The sequence below is a fragment of the Anabrus simplex genome, chromosome 2 (assembly GCF_040414725.1).
Source record: "Anabrus simplex isolate iqAnaSimp1 chromosome 2, ASM4041472v1, whole genome shotgun sequence".
Lineage (NCBI taxonomy): Eukaryota > Metazoa > Arthropoda > Insecta > Orthoptera > Tettigoniidae > Anabrus > Anabrus simplex.
The window spans coordinates 874,500,920-874,518,832 of NC_090266.1; the positions used below are offsets into that span (position 1 = coordinate 874,500,920).

The following is a 17,913-nucleotide window of genomic DNA, read 5'->3' on the forward strand; positions in this document are numbered from 1 at the left end:
TTACCTGGCCGAGAATCGAACCCGCGGCTTCCGGGTAAGAGGCAGGCACGCTACCCCTACACAACGGGGCCGGCTTTTTTACCCTAGGACATGGCTATGGCCCTCTCCATCTCAATTCATATCTAAATACCTACTGCTCATCTTATAGGAACGGTGAAATACCTAGTGAAGTACGCTCAGTTTTCCGAAAAGGACGTGGATTCCATTCCCGAAGTCGGAAAATTTAGGAATGAAACATCCAATTCTGGAGGCGCAGATAACCCTGAGATTCACTGACTTACAACCAAATTGAGTAGCAGGTTAATACTGCGTGGAGTAGAACTGATCTGTCTATCCGACTGAATGCACAGGTTACGTGTTAGTACAGGCCTTTCCAACTTGAGCACTTAGTGCTGGGGCGCACCAGAGCTGCACTCAGCAGCACCGTTCCCCTCCTTCCCCACCTGCCCCACGCAGTGGTCGGTGCATGTGCACGTAAGAGACAGTACATTCATTCTCATTCTGTCTGTGTGTGTGTGTGTGTCATTCTCAGCAGAATCTATTCGATAGAACAAACAGTGGAGCATTTGGATTCACCTTCGTTAAAAATGTCGTTTAATCCTTCATGGGTGGATTCATATTTTGTTCTCAATACCGAAGGGAAAGCTCGGCGTTTAATTTGCCATGTCATTTTAAGCGTAAGGTCTTCAACCGTGCGACGACACTACCACAATATACATGTTTCCACCTATGATGGCATTGTTGCCGCAGCAAGAACCGAACAAATTGCTAAGTTAAAAAATCGGAATTGCTAAGTTCTTCAGAGATACGTAATAATTTACTCATTACGAATTTATTGTTTTGCATGCAATTTAGATTTGTTTTCGTTTCTGGTTTTGTATTATTAAGAACTGTTTAGAATTAGACTTAGATGTGCTGCTAAGAAAACACACCAGGCGAGTTGCCGACGCAGTTAGGGGCGCTCAGCTGTGAGCTTGCATCCGGGAGATAGTGGGTTCGAACCCCACTGTCGGCAGCGCTGAAGATGTTTTTCCGTGGTTTCCCATTTTCAAACCAAGAAAATCCTGAGGCTGTTCCTTAATTAAGGCCACGGCCGCTTTCTTCCCATTCCTAGTCTTTTCCTATCCCATCATCGTCATAAGACCTATTGCAAAAAAGAACCCACAAAGATAATTATTTTATCTCCCTGTCCCATAGATACCTGAACCCAACACTTTAGAAGTTGCAGTTCGAGCACGTTATGGGCTATTGTTGCTTTGAAAATTGCAAAAAAACAAACCAGATGTTTTCATTTTTGAATTTAAATAAATGGGGAACTAGGACTTCTCTGTCTGATGCGGACTTAGAGGCTGTACTTAGAATTTCTACTGCCAAATCGATTGTACCCATTATTGGAAAATTAGTTGCCGTAAAACGATGCAGCAATCGACTTATACGCTAAATGTAGATTAAGGTAAGTGCAAAGTATGTACAGAATAAATTGTGTGTTTATGTGTTCACAGAACTGTCATAAATAATATTGTTTCCATAAGCTGCGCGCTGACTTGACGACCTGTGGTTCTGCCTCTGCCACTTCCCCTCCTTCCCCCTCCACGCCACCGGTGCTATAGCACAGCACCGGGGCTGCTGCCGGGGCCGTGGGAGCACCTCAGTTGGAATCGCTTGTGTTAGTTGGTACCTTTACCCTTACTCCCCCGGGGGCATTCATGACTTGTATGGAGATGACTTCGCTTTATTTTCATTCCATTAAAGATAGGCATATCAAGCAGGTTTCACGTACGGAATAAGTATACTGTGCTGATGACTGTCATATATCTAATTTCTAAATTAAGCATAATTTGCAACTATTAGCTTGAGAAAAATGCTTCCATGAATTACTTTAGCGGCTGTCATAATGAATTCTTAATCAATACACGTCGTACAAAAGAATCTCGTTAAGCTGGAGTAAGTCCATCTGAGATGTTGCCGGCTTATCATCCAGTGGTAGTTCATTTCCATCCGAACATTACGCTAGAGGGTAAGAACGTTTCGATTCCCTCGATGCACTGCCTTGATTCATGGCATGCTACACTTAACTTCGTTTAATGAATGTTGACGGTATGCAGTGAAAATATTAATTATATTATCAGCATTCCGACTAATTGCTTCGTTAATAATAGGCGGCTGTGCCGAAGAAGATTATATATTATTTAGGGCACAGATTTGATCATTTTAAATAAGACTAAGGACTTCATTACTGTGTTCGAGAGAACAGTTAATATTCATGAACAACAGATTTAGTCCTGAATGAGGTGATAGTTTCTGACACAAGGAGCAAAGAGAAGATTCATTCTATAAAGGAATTCATAAATATTGTAAAGAGTAATAGCTGTACGAAGTATGCTGCAAGGACACATATATATGAAATGAACAAGTGATCGGTCGAGATGTTTCTCAAATTTCAGATAATTTTATTTTAATAGGCTGCACGAGCATTAAAGGCTGAATAATGTCATAGTTGAGAGCAGCAACAGGGATCAGGTAAGGCTGTGTACCTTCCGCCTTATTCTTAATAGCCTACATGAGTTTGCTACTCGGAAGAAGAGTCACGAGCGAGACATCGAGAAGTGCGGACGTGTGAGTGAGCTGAGGTGCGCAATATGGGAATAACGCTACAGCAACACAGGCTAAGAATTGGAAAATGGCATGGTGCAAGGCGGTGTTGGAAGGAAGGTGGAGCTGAGAGAGGAAGAGAAATTAGTGGTTACAAAGGACTGTTGGAGATTATGTCGTGTGCGACGGTTATTGCGACGATGCTGGTGGTAGGAGGTATAGAAAAGAAGCCGGGTCCAAACCAGGGACCGTTCGGTTGGGAGGAGATTGAAGAGATCAAGAGAGTGGTGAAGGAAGCGAGCAAAGGAGAAGAAATAAAGGAAATGATGCAGGAACACCAGGCAACCCAAATGAAGGAGATGGAGGACTTAACAATTTTTATAAAAGAAGAAATTGGAGGTGTAAATGACAAGTTAGCGGAGATAGAAGATGAGGTAGGGAGCTTGAAAAATAAGGTGGTGGTACTGGAAGAGGAATTAACGGCAATGAAGAGAGAAGTGAGGTTAGCGAGGAACGAATCAGCAAAGAAAAATGTGTTTGTGTATGGTGTACCTGAGGGAGGAACAGAATTAAAAGTGGAGTTAGTATTAAAAGTGGTGGACATAGTTTCGAACAAAATGAAGATAAACTTCTCTGAAGTTGATATAGATGATATATATAGAGTGGGAAGGAACAAGGGACATAGGCCGGTGAAGTTAAGATTAATATCAACCCTGATGGCTGATATAATTTTGAGGAATGCTGGAAATTTGAAAGGATCGAACATTTATTTGAAGGCTGAGGTAGAGAAAGAAGACAGGATGCGGTCGGATGTCTATAAACGGCATATGTGGCGTGCTAGAGCGCAGGGATTGCGAGTCAAGATAGTGGGGAGGTGTCTGGTAACTTCAGGCAGAAATTGGTCGCGATCGTGGACACAGGAGGAACTGCTGAGAATGGAAAAATGTGAGGAGGAAATGAGTTGCAGAAATCGAGAGCAGGGCGACATCAGTACGGAGAAGGAAGAGAGAAGACGGGACTGCGGTGTCAGCGGGCAGGTAGCGGAGACAGCAGTGTCCTTGGTGAGTCAGAACAGCGCCTCCTAGAGAACAAGGCCTGGCAATACGAATGAGAGTAGCTGATGACGTATGTTGAAGTTGGCCCATGCCAGTAACTCAGTTAGCTTGTTGCTGCTTGGTGTATGAGGACGCGTTTCCCTATTATGTGTGTTTTTCATCGATTATATTAATGTTAATCGAGTCTTGTGTGTTAACACTCGCTTAATATTCCTATTAGTGTAAGTTTAGATAAGGTGATAGTACTTATAAATTGTTAATATTGATAAATTGTGTTTAAAGTGCCGGCATGGCCACCACGTGAGCTTAGAATTGAGTTTATTTTTAATGGTGTGTTGTGAATTGCGATCACTGTTTTTCAAATTATGAATAACGATGCCTCAAAAATGCAGTGTTCCAAAACTATAAGGGCAATTATCGCACTGGTCCTAAAGTGAGTGTTTTCTCGTTTCCAACTGACGACTCGGAGAGAGCTAAGTGTTTACGAGCTATTCGCCGGGATGATTTCGTTCCTTCCAAAACTGCAGAGGTAAGTCTTAGTTTTTAGTGTATTATATATGATTCCAATCATTCAATCACTTAAGTTGTGGAATGGTCCTCTAAATGGAGCCCTGTGTTGTAGGTGTGCGAGCTCCATTTCAAAACTGAGGTTGAAAAGACGACCAGCATGTATGATGAGAGAAATGGGAAATTATTGACTGCACCTTTATCTCATCCAAGGCTTGTGAAAGGTTTGTGGATAGGTCTCTTATATCTTTGCTATTGATGAATGAAATAGTAGATTTTTTAGGGTGATTTATATCTTACTGATTTAAGCATTTGCTGTATTGAATTGACCAGTTATTACATTTAGTTTGGAATGTGCTGAGTATTCACATTACTTCAAAGGACTACTGTTGTGGGTATAACGATATTCTGGGAAAACTTATAGGGCCTAAATTATGAAGGTATGTAAGGTATTGGCTTTCAAGTATTCCTTCTGTGCTGGACCCCGTAACTGCAAGTGAGCCAGTTCTGTTTATTATATCGCATGAGGGAAAATACCACTTAGTGTGGGTTAATATTTTTAGTTCAGGCTAGACAGCAATGTTATTGTGTTTATTGCAACTATGTTAGGTTCTGTATAATTATTATAAGTTCAATGATTTTTCTCTGTCTCCTTGTGTGCTATTCATTTTATATTAAAATCAACCAGATATATCTAAGACATGACATGGTCCTGTGAAGTAAGTGGTGCCATGAATTAATAGACGAGCGCATTTATATCTAGGCGAATGCATTCTAACTTGGTCTAGACGTTTCAGGAGCTGTTCCTTCTCAGTTTCCAAATTGCCCAGAGTACTTGTCTGATACCACATTTGCCCACCGAGAAGCTCCAGACGATAGGTGTTGTCGAGTAGACAATGAAAGTTTGGCCAAGGCTCTTGCTCAAAGTTTAGAGACCTATGAAGCTCATGTCAGTACTGTTTCTTTCAAGAACTTCCAGGAATTTGAAGAAAAATTAAGTTCAATATCTGTAAAACAAGACTGGAACTGCTCTGAAAAGGAACAAATTTAGTAGCTCTATTTTCCATAGTAGTTTCTTTAGAAGATAATACAGTAATAACACAAGAGCACTTTTATTTTATCATATTTATTGCCAGGTGTAACGTTTTCAGGGAGTGATATTACATTTGAGAGGGCCTTTTTATGTTAAACAGGTATTTTGTCATTTAACAAATACGGTTCATTACCTTGGTGGCACATATCCTACAAAATCATTAACCATCCTTTCCTTTTGTCTGTGGTAAGCTGAGGCTTTCTAATTTTTTTTAGTACATTACTATTATTAATCACTGAGTTGATGAACCTCTATGAATTCCATTCAAAGGGAATGTGTAAACTCTGAATTCAGGGCCTTCAGTAGTAAACATTCCTGCTTGAGTAATTGTGAATTCAATTATGAATTTCCTCTTCCAGCATTATAGCCTATTCACACTCTGGTTATGAATTTCCTCTTGGAGAGAGTACTCTTTCCAGCTTTTGTTATGTAATGAATCTAACATGCATCTGTGAAAAATTGGGGATTAATTACTTAATTGATCTCATGTGTGTCATATCTATATAGTGCAGCTGGTTCATAAAGCGTGAAATGAGTAGTTCAGTGTGTGTTCTGCTACTTTTTTATTAATGTAATGGCAGGGATGCAAGTTCTTAATATGGTTTCTTAGGATTTTAACAATTACTGTTCATAGAGATTTCCTTTTATATTTTCTTATATAATGTTCACCTCATGTCCATTTCAATTTTAAGCAACCTGGTGAAGTTAAATTGAAAACAATTTCAGAAAATGTCTGGCTGAAGGTCAGTTCAAATGTAATAAGAATTGGCATGCTACTTTTCAAATTTAAGAATTCCAATTTTTTTCCTGTTCTGGTTATTTGAATCAGGGTCCAAAATCATATAAGTACATTTATTTACACTAGGGAATGCGAATATAATTTTGATGACTTGATGAACAAACTATTGTTGGCATGTACTATAATCATTCTCTTTGCATAACAGCCAAATTGTGTGGGCTCTTCACGCCCTTAATTTATGTGAGGCTTCTATTGTAAAAAAGTTTACCTCTTTTCATGACCGACAACACTGAGCATTACAGCTTGCATGTTCCTGGACTGCTACTAATATACTGTAAGTAAGGTAGTTTATACGTTATTATTTTTATTTAATAGCTTTTTCTGTACTTACATGTTGTTTTTTTACTTTTCATCAGCAAGTTCAGTTCTGTAAAAGCTTGCTTTTTCTTTTTTTTTTGCGTCGCACCGACAGAGAGAGGTCTTATGGCGAGTTTTGTAAAAGGAACTGATCATTTTTGACTCTTAAATATACGCAAGAAAGTGTCATATAAACATATTATTAAAGTTGTTCAGTATTAAGACTCTTAAAAAATTCTTTGCATTTTAATTGTTCTTTCTAATTATTACGGTATATTACTCATTTCGCTTCCGATATGCGCGTCTACGAGAAAGAATATTCGTAGAATGCACTTTAACCAGCGTATTTTTCAATTTTCGTAAGGAATTAGCTTCATCTACTATCCACTCGCACGGAGCCGTGGTGGTCACGGCTGAGCCCAGTCGGGTGACGTCACGAATCGTATTGCCAGGCCTTGTTCTCTAGGAGGCGCTGGTCAGAACAACCCAGGAAGGAGTGAATCAACAAGTAGGACACTAGACCGAAGTGAAGTGGATATAGGTAGTGAAGAGGTGACGGGAAGGGAAAGGAGTCAGGGTAGTGACTCAACCTCCCCGAATAAGAGAATTGCAGAAAGAAACCCGGAGAGAAAGCAGGCGTTGAATAACGCGAGATCGTTAAGTTTAAAAGATCTATGGGGTGGGTAAAAAGGCTCTGGCAGGAAAAGGGGAAGGATGGTGGGGAGACGAAAGAGAGGGAAGGGGAGAGGAATGGGGTGGAGCCAAAAGGAAGAATCACGAGAAGTAAGGGGGAAGTGGTGAAATGCAGAAGTATAGGGAGGGAGGGGTAGGAAATAAATAACTAGATATGGTGATAGGGGTACTGAATATTGAGGGGTTGATGGGGAAGTTAGGGAATAAGGAAATTGTGATTTAGTGAAAAATTTTGAGATTATTGCTCTAGTAGAGACGTGGTTAGGGAAGAGGGTTGAAATTACATGGGACGCTTATAGAGTAGTTAACGTGTTAAGGAAAAAATAGGGAAGAGGGGCCGAAACCCAGGGGGCATACTAGTTTTAATAAGAAATGAGATAGCTGAATGGGTGGAGACGTTACAGACTAGGGTAGAAGGGGTAGTGTGGTTGAGAGTAAAAATGGGGAAGGGGGAAGCGGAAGCAATTTGTCTGGCACTGCTTTATAACCATCCGAGCGATTCAGTTTATGCAAATAAACATTTTTTCGACGAACTGATTGAAGAAATAAACACAATTAAAGGGATGTATGTAGAAGATGGGATGATTTTATTGGGGTATTGGAATGCGAGAGTGAGCAGTAGGGTACAGGTGTACGGGAAAGAAGTAAAAGTAGATGGGGAACTTCAAAGAAAGAGTAAGGATATTGGTGTAAATAGTTATGGAGAAAGGTTATTTTAGTTATGTGCTATAGAACATTTATTTATTTTAAATGGGTGGATGAAGGGGGATAGTGTGGGATGGATGAAGGGGGATAGTGTGGGAGATTTGACGTATATTACAACAAATGGAGGGAGTGTAGTGGATATAGGAATAAGCTCAGAGATAGCGTTAAGGAGAATAATAGGTTTTGAGGTGTTAGAATCTGGGTTAACGGAACATATGCCTATCAAAATAAAAGTGAGAACTTTGGTTGCTGATGAGAAGGGAAAGATGGAGGAAAGTAGGGAGAGATATAGGAATGGAGGATGGAAGTATGTATGGGATGATAATGCTAAAGAGAAATTGAGACGGCATTTGAAAGAGGAGGGAGATATATTAAGGGTAGGAATTGAAAGGGCGGCAGAAGGGAATGATATGGATAACGTTCTAAAATTAATAGAACACCCTGTATGGAGGGTGGGGAAGAAAGTGTGGAGAAGGGTAGAGGGAAAAAAGAATAAAATGAATGGATGGTTTGATGAAGACTGCAAGGAAAAACGCGAAGTTGTAATGAGAGCCCTAGCGGAGTTTAGGAAGGATGGTGTGCAAGAAAAAAGGAAGGAATATTGTAAATTGAGAAGGGAATATAAGGAGGTATTGAATGAGAAGAAAAGAGGATGGCACGAGGCGGAAGCTGAAAAAATAAATATATATTGTAGAGAGAAGAAATTTGAGAAGATTTGGGAGTCAATAAACAAGATCAGAAGAACGAAACCGGTGGGGAAGGGGGATAAAATAGGAGAAAACGAGTGGGTTAGGCATTTTAAAAGGTTTTTAGAAGGGGAGAGGAAATTGGGTAGAGAAATAGACAAGTCACATATAGGAAGAGAATTGGAAGTAGTCATTACAATATTGGATGGGGAGATAACAAGGCAAGAGGTAATTACAGTATTAAAAAATGCTAGACCCAAGGCTGCAGGAGGTGTGAATGGTATTTCCAATAGTGTATGGAAGGAGGTTGGGGCAAATGAACCGATGTTGAGAGGGATTGTGAAATTCTTTAATAGGTTGCTGGAAACGGGGAAATTTCCTAGAGAATGGAGGAAGGGGGTATTATGCCCTATTTATAAAAATAAAGGAGCTAGTAGCGATCCTAACAACTGTAGAGGAATTACACTCCTAGACTCGTTGTCGAAGGTGTACACAGGGGTTTTGGCGAATAGGATAACAAATTGAGCGGAACAGTACGGTAGGATATCTGAGTTCCAAAATGGATTTCGGAAAGGAAGGAATACAGTCGATAATGTTTGGATTCTGGACACTTTGATTGCAAAGTATGTGAGGATAGCAGGGCGTAAATTATTTATAGCAGCGATCGACTTAGAAAAAGCCTTCGATACGGTCAGTAGGGAGGCGCTATTTTTGAGATTAAGGGAGGTTGGAATGTCGAAGAAAATGAGGGTGACAATAGAAATTATTTATGAGGAAGTGTTTTTGATTATTAAATTGCAGGATGGAAGGTTGAGTAAGTGTTTTGAATCGAAAAGCGGGGTGAGACAGGGGTGTAAGCTATCCCAGATATTATTTATATTATGTGTAAATAATATATTAGAGGGGCATGGTCGAGACGCATGGCAATGCCCTTGGATAGGGAAAATGGAGGTTCCGGGGTTGCTATTCGCGGATGACTTATTGATTTTGGCTTTGACGGCAAGTGGGTTGCAAAAAGGGTTGGACAAGGTAGTTGAGTATACTAGGAAATGGTCTCTCAGAGTAAATGTAAGAAAGACTCAGATAATGGTGTGTAGGAAAAGGGGTGGGAGAAAGAATAAGGAAGCTTGGAGGCTAGATCAGGAAGAAATTAGACCAGGGGAAAAAATGAGTACCTAGGTGTAATAATTAGTAAGAATGCTTCTTGGAAAAATCAGTGTAAGATGGCAACATTTAAAGGAAGAGGAGCGCTTGCGGCAGTAGGGGCATTAGAAAAGAAATTTCCAGACGTTAAATACAAAATTCAGAAAACGGTGTTTAAATCACTGGTAATGGGCAAAATGCTATTTGGGGTTGAAGTATGGGGAATGGAGGAGGGCAGGGGTGAACTAAACCAGGTGGTGGCGAAATTTAGTAAGATCATGATGGACCTCCCAAATTGTACAGCCAATGCCGGTGCCAGATTAGTCTGTAAAGAATCGATAGAGGTTGAAATAGCTAAGAGGGTGTTCAAGTACTGGATTCGATTGGAGGAAGGGAAGGGTGGGGCATTAGTACAAGAAACGTTTAGTTTTCAGAAAGGTATGACGAATGAAGCTTACTGGGTGAATAAGTGCAAAAAATGGTTACAAAAGATTGGATTGGGGGTATATGGAGAGGTCTGGGGGGGGGGGGGTAGGAATAAATGGGTATGGGAAAGGATAAAGGATAAAGACTACTAGATATTGAAAGACAGGGATTAATAGGGGAATGTAGAGAGAGAGTCTCTTTATCAGTATTAAATAAATTGGTGGAAGTAATAAACCCGAAAACGGAGTTTGAATTGAATTGAATTGAATTTATTGATCATGATTTACATGCCACTGAGACTGAAAAGCCCCTTTATGCAGCGTCTTCTTATAATACAATGCAGATTTATGAAAACAGTAACTACATTTTTATAATATTAAAGTATTAAACTAAACAAGAAACTTTAAAAAAAATGAAAATACAGATACCAAATCCAGTAAGGTTAAGACATACATTATATAATAAGTAAGAAAGTAAATCATTAAGCCCTTCTGTTATTCTGGACTACATGGGTTTAAAGAATATAAAGCTAAAGCAGAGAAACAATTTTCTTCGAAATATACATATTCCTGAAGGTAGAAGGGATAAGAGAGGTTTGTATTGGTGGGTATTGGGTGTTCCGAGGAATAGGGGATGGGTAGGGAGTGAGAATAGGGATAGATGTGTGTTATGTGGAGAGAAGTGGGAGGACCTGCATATTTTTAATCAATGCCGAGCTTTAGCGGAGATAAAGATCAAACTACTAAGTAAGAAGGAGCTGGACATGGTAGGGGAAAGCTATAAGATGACATCTTGGTTATGTAGAGAGTGGGAGAAAGGAACGAATATAGCGAAATTCTTAAATGTGGCCAGAGCTATATTTATAAAGAAATTGAGGGAGTAACAGGGGTTGTGCAGATAATGTGGTGCTTGCCGAGGGAGGAAGGGGGTAGGCATTCTGCTCAGAGGAATGGATATCCGCCCTGAGCAGAAGCGGGAAGGGTATCATGGTAACCATGATGTCAGAAGAGGGGGCTGTAGTGTTAGGGGAAAGGGGGAGAACATTTTGCCCTGTGGAAAGGTGATCCGCCTGGGGCAAATTGTTGGAAAGTAGGTAGAGAAGTAGTAGGATGGGAGGAGGTGATTGATTAATGACTTGAGGAATATGAGAGTAGATGTGTTTATGAGAAGAGTTGGTAACAAGGGAAAGCCTGAGAAAATTAGGTAAGAGTTGATAAAAGGGGAGGTTGAGTAGGCTTGAGGGTAGTGTAAATTGAAGAAGCTGGTATATAGTTTAAGTTTAGCGTGGATAGATGAAATGAAGCTTAGGTGGAAGCAAAAAAATAATATATATATATATATATATATATATATAGTGAGATGACTGAGTGAACTAATGGACTTGGAATGGAGCACTGTCTGTTTGTGTGTAAATGAGGAGTGAAAAGAAAAATGGATTGTTTAAGTATATATGTGGGAGGAGGGGGTATAAAGCAGGTGTATGTAATAGAATTGAGATAGATTAAGTGGGACCGTAGTTAAGGAGAAAATGTTGGCAGTATGGAAATTATGAAAGTAGGTCATATGAAAAAAAAATTAAATGGCGCAGATGCCTTGAGAAGGGGTGTAAAACTGAGGGATTCTTGATGTTTAATGTACTAAGTTTAATAGGATGGAAGAAATTAGATAAGTCTAACAGTCTGACGTAAGTGTGGTCCTGTAGATTGAGAAGACTGAGTGAACTAATGGACTTGGAATGGAAACTGTTTGTGTGTAAAAAAAAGTTAAATGTTTTTAAAGTAAGCTGGTATATAGTGTAAGTTTATCGTAGATAGTTGAAATGAAGCTTAGGTGGAAGCAATATATATAGTGAGATGACTGAGTGAACTAATGGACTTGGAATGGAGCACTGTCTGTTTGTGTGTAAATGAGTGAAAAAATGGATTGTTTAAGTATATTTGTGTGAGGAGGGAGTATAAAGAAGGTGTATGTAATAGAATTGAGATAGATTAAGTGGGACTGTAGTTAAGGGGAAAATGCTGGCAGTATGGAAATTATGAAAGTAGGTCATATGAAAAAAAAAGTTAAATGGTGTAGATGCCTTGTTGAGGGGTGTAAAATCGAGGGATTCTTGATGTTTATGTAAGTAGTTGAATAGGATGGAAGAAATGGGATAAGTCTAATAGTCTGATGTAAGTGTGGTCCTGTAGATTGAGAAGACTGAGTGAACTAATGGACTTAGAATGGAAACTGTTCGTGTATAAGTAAAAAAAAGTTAAATTGTTTTAAGTGCGATGATGAGGGATGTAATATGGTTGTTAGTTGATGTTTAAGTCTTAAGCTTAATAAGGTGAGATGTAGTGGACGAGAATAGTGCGAGAAAGGAGAAGGTGACGTATCAAAGGGAGAGGGAGGGGCGTTTCGCTCTGCCTTTATTACCTGTAAGCCGATAGTGTTTACCAGGGTGGGTAATAAAGATATGTATGTATGTAATAAATCACAATATGTACGTACTCGGAAGAATTACATGGCAGGGTGGGGTTCAGTTCGTCGAAATCATTACAATAAATTTATTTGGCTCATGCTGATGACTAGGTCTCAATAGCGGATTGTAACGGAAGTTTGCAATCTGTTAACATAGACCTACAAAGCGATTGCAGCAAGTAGCCTATAATATGAAGATGAGTATTTACAATACTATTGCGATTTTGGTCGGAGAGAAAACTTAAGAGACTGAATGCCAGGTACAGACATCGCAATTGAAGCCAGTGCACATTTTGATGTACCGTAATTACAATGTGCTTTTCCCTAGGATGGTTGGAATAGTGCAGGATTACCATTCATGGTACAGGGAGGGTAGTGCAGTAGGTCCACTGAGTTCTGCAAGAAGGAAGTGTCAGAAATCACACTTTTCTCATTCAAGCTTTGTGTACGAAAGTTTAAGTTGAGTGGACTCCGGTTATTTACGTATAAGCTGGAAGTAAGAGACATCAAAGAAGCGAGATTAATTCTTGGCACGAGAAAAACAGAAAGGACCTGTGGCAGGAGAGTATTTGCAATGAAGAGATGAAGACTAATGCAGGAAAGGACACGTTGTTTGAAGTTGTGCGTATGAGCTAATTTCGCTGGTGGGTTATTGTGACACGAATGGAAGATAAAAGATACCTAGGACTCGGCCATTGCATATAAAGGAAGTTAAGGAAGACATAAAGGATGATGATTAGACAACAATTTTTACTTATTTCGCTCAATAATTACCTCTTTCCTTGCATCATTGAAAGCCAGGTCGAATCATCGTCTCGTGGGTCACCCTCTCTTTTTCTACCCTTCATGTTTGAATCACTACATCAAAGCAGGTAATCAGACAAATGAAAAACTCTTTCTGTTTGTCTGCCTGTCTGTCTCTTTCTCTCTCTCTCTCTCTCTCTAAGTAAGATAGGCCGATGATCAACATGTTTCTGGCCCAATAAGAAGAAAGAAACATATCTTAGGTATACCATCCTTCTTCGCTCGTCCCGCTCGAATCTTTCAGATGTCAGTTCATACTGATAGGTTCATGTAATAAGTTTATTCTCAACTAAGCCGTTATACAGAATGGAAGACAACTAGCTTACGAAATTAACACAAGTGATAGATCATGGTTAGAGAATTACAATGCCACCAGTTTCAGGTCTGTAGCTTGCACCGTTCTCGAGGAGAGTCGTGTTTTGGCAAATGCAAGAATTGCAACGCAGTGGGTGGCGGTAGCTACTGATGAGGCTGCCGGGGTTGGTGTGCATGCGTTTAAACCGGTTGCTGTCAGCTGTTGTATCTTCAAAGTCGAGCGTCAGCTGTCAACAGAAATAATAACATGCATATCCACTTTTGAGAGAAACGACTAGCACTGGTGCATTGACCGGGTTTTGAGACCGCACAGAGCCTAACTTCACGTTTGAAACTTAACAAATGTAATGAACGTTCGGTAACTGTTCAACAATCTGACTTTCAGCGTAAATTGGCCTATTCGAATGATGATGCTTCCTGCCCCTTATTTATACTCTGGATGTGGAGATCAGAAACCATGGAACATCATCATCAAGACGGCCAGCAGTGGGCTTCCAACAACTCATCATCCGATTGCAGCATACTCACCGGAATAGCGTGCCCCTGACAACTACCCCATGCTGCTTATGTTGGCCAGCTCGTTAATAAATAATACCGTAATGATAACACAGCTGTCCGGCTGCATATCTGAATAGCTAGTCTACTGGCCTTCCGCCCTTGAGGCTCCGGGTTCTACTCCCGTCCGGGCCAGCAATTATTACATTAGCAAGTGCTTTCTTATTGCTCAGTGAATTCTGTCGTTTTCACACTTGTACGCACGACACAACAAGACGTGACACTTATCACGGCCACATTAGCACGCGGCATTTCTCCTCTAATGGTTAGAGTCAAGAAGGCCATCCAGACATAAAACTCTGCGAAGTCTCATACAACCCTTGAACTCGCTGGAAAAGGCCGGATAAAGTTGGGTGTAATAGAAAGAACTCCATTGGCATCGCTGTTAGCTTCTCACCAAACAGTCCGGGTTTGTTTCCGGGCCAATGCATGTGGGATTTACGTCCTAAGAGTTGCATTCCACATAAAAATGAAGTCCCACGGCTTAAGATCACAAAATTCAAGGTCACGTCAAACTCTAAGTGTAGTTTACCTTTTTAATAGACAAAATGAGTACACAATCGCAAATCGTTTGTGTACCTTTTAGAGAGTGACACACCGAGCTCGATAGCTGCAGTCGCTGAAGTGCGGCCAGTATCCAGTATTCGGGAGATAGTAGGTTCGAACCCCACTATCGGCAGCCCTGAAGATGGTTTTCCGTGGTTTCCCATTTTCACACCAGGCAAATGCTGGGGCTGTACCTTAATTAAGGCCATGGCCGCTTCCTTCCCAGTCCTAGCCCTTTCCTGTCCCATCGCCGCCATAAGACATATCTGTGTCGGTGCGACGTAAAGCCAATAGCAAAAAAAGAGTAGAGAGTGACTCATTTTCCGTGTTAAATTATTCCAGTCCCTTATTTATCTTTCTATAAAATAGTATTTTTCCCAATGTTGATTAGATAAACAACTGATAGGATATCTGCGACAGCCATAAGTGTAGATCATTGGCGATGGATTGATTGTATACCGACATAGAGCCCTTCTTTGTGGAAAACCTTCAACGTAATTCTCCACACTTCCACGAGCATTCTGTCCTAATTCGTCGTAAATTAAAATCATGTCCAAATATTCCCTCGATGTGAACTGTGCCACGGCTCTGCGGTATGTGTTCACTAGCTACACGCTAGTCATATCTGGGTTGTAAACATTACGTCACATATCATTCCCCCACTCCCAACGAGTGCCCGTTCGCTTCATCGTAGCTGTGTTGCCATATGTTGTTTGCTACCATTCAAATCATGTTTATTTTACATTTTGTACCACTACATGCGTCGAGGTGCAGGACAAACAACCAATAAGCATTTGTTCTGACACATTCCTATTTATTTGTACGCTCCATCGTCTGTGCTCCGAGCCCTTAACCCTTTACATCACTGATTTGATTGTGGTATTATAGCGTAACGGTGCAAGCTACAGACCTGAACTTTGCGACATTTTATCCTCTACTCATTATCTATTACTCGTGTTAATTTGATGCATCAGTTACTTTCTGACCTATATATCATATTCATTACGTATACCTTTCTCATAGTTACCACCTGTTTGTACTAGCATGCATTATCTCGACTGGAGCTTGCGAATATAATATATCTTATCTATCAATATCTCACTGCCATGCTATAAACTCAGCCTGACTGGGCGAGTTGGCCGTGCGGATAGGGGTGCGCAGCTGTGAGCTTGCAGATAGTGGGTTCGGTACCCACTGTCGGTAACCCTGAAGATGGTTTTCCGTGGTTTCCCATTTTCACACGACGCAAATGCTGGGGCGGAACCTTAATTAAGGTCACGGCCACTTCTTTCCCACTCCTAGCCCTTTCCTATTCCATTGTCGCCATAAGACCTGTCTGTGTCGGTGCAAATTGTAAAAAAAAAACCTCAGCCTGAATACAGAGCGATGTGAGACTAATTTCGTTCCAGAACTCACGTTCTTCCCTTAGAATATCGTTGATACACAACACGAACTTACTTCATTAGTTTTGCTGCACCTTAATTCGATTCCTTGCAATGTTCTTTGTTAGAGGATAAGCTTCCTAAATGGTCGATATGGTCACGTGCTCCAATTCCACCTTCCCTTTCCTCAGGTTGCTTGCATGATCATTTAATTTATAAAATGTTGAGTTTCATGCCACACTCGCAACATTTCTTTTGCAGTTCCAAGTTATTTAACTGCGAACTCTGGACACAGTTTGTTATTAATGCCACATTCTTGGCGTAAGTCAAATTGCTTGCTAATAATTGCCTGCAATGACCTCACGTTCATCCCGTAATCTCTCAGTATAACCAGCTTACACTAATAAGCAATTGAATTACGGATAGCTGCGTATTAGGAAAATGGCACTGTGGAGGGCCAGGCGAATGCAATAATACGGGGATCATTGCCGTAGGTTTAAATACCGGTATGCCCCGTAGTGCATCTGGCAACGTCCCTTATCGTTGAACGATAAAGGTACCTGCTGTCAGAACATATCCGTCCATTAGTTCATCTCGAACACCCTGCATGAGTGATGTACCTCTAGCCCATCATCCCTAAATTGTGGCTGATTTGTCCGATGAACAGCCACGGACATGAGGATGTCTGTCCCCCGAAGTCATCCAATCCATTTCCTATTGAACACATTTGGGATGCTGTCGAGAGGGACGCACGCGCCCTGGGACCTTCTCCGACCAGTCTCCGTGCGTTATGGGAAGCTGTGGTGTGGTCGTGGATCATTGTGTTTCCGTACGCTTCTGGTGTTTTTAGAGTCCAATGCCACGCCACATCGCCGCCATCAGCAGGGCAAAGGAGGTGCTACACGCAACTAGCTTCTCCAGTACACTTGTAACCTGTCGCACATAGAGCCCAGAACGACAGCTACACTATCACATGACTTGCAGGTATTGGAGTGCTACGTGGTCTGCGTGACGACAACTTCAGCCATAGTGCTAGGCTTGGTGACTAGTTCCACACCTGTTCCAGCCGTTAGTCCAGGATTAATACCAGAAGGACCCGACATCACCTGCAAAGACCGCAAGTGGTCATCTCGACAGGTGATTTTTTCATTTATTGTGTTTCTTTTTAACAAATTGTTGCAAATTGTTGCAAATTGTTGTCCAGTAAGGTTATCAGTGCATTATGGTCAACATTTTACTCACTTGTCAGTCATTATTCTGAATAAAGATAAATATAAACTAGATAAAATATATATCGAATGGAATTATTGTTTGTCTATTCCTGGTGGAGATCAGTGATTAAACAGGCTTTAGTTGAGTATTAAAACAAAATGATATAATTTGCTTACATAACATTTTTCGAAATGCAAAGAAAATGGTCATCTATTTCATTTGTAGCTGTGAGGGACTAAACATTTTTAAAATCTCTGACTTGGGTTCAATCAAATTCACCATCTCTATCGTCCGACTCGTTGGCTGAACGGTCAGCGTACTGGCCTTCAGTTCAGAGGATCCCGGGTTCGATTCCCGGCCGGGTCGGGGATTTTAACCTTAATTGGTTAATTCCAATGGCACGGGGGCTAGGTGTATGTGTTGTCGTCATCATCATTTCATCCTCATCACGACGCGCAGGTCGCCTACGGGAGTCAAATAGAAAGACCTGCACCTGGCGAGCCAAACCCGTCCTGGGATATCCCGGCACTAAAAAAAACCATCTCTATCTAAACACTTATCACAACTGTGCTGAAAACGTCCAGTGCATGGACCACACACACGTAATACTTGCCCTGCACGCACAGATATTTTGTTTTGC

The 17,913-nt window shown here is 40.8% G+C and overlaps 1 protein-coding gene across 4 annotated transcripts in view; it reads left to right on the forward strand.

Annotated features, from left to right (window-relative positions):
- The window catches only part of phtm (phantom), a 486,877-nt gene that overhangs the window by 199,722 nt on the left and 269,242 nt on the right, over window positions 1–17,913 (forward strand). The gene's annotated exons all lie outside the window — the stretch shown is intronic.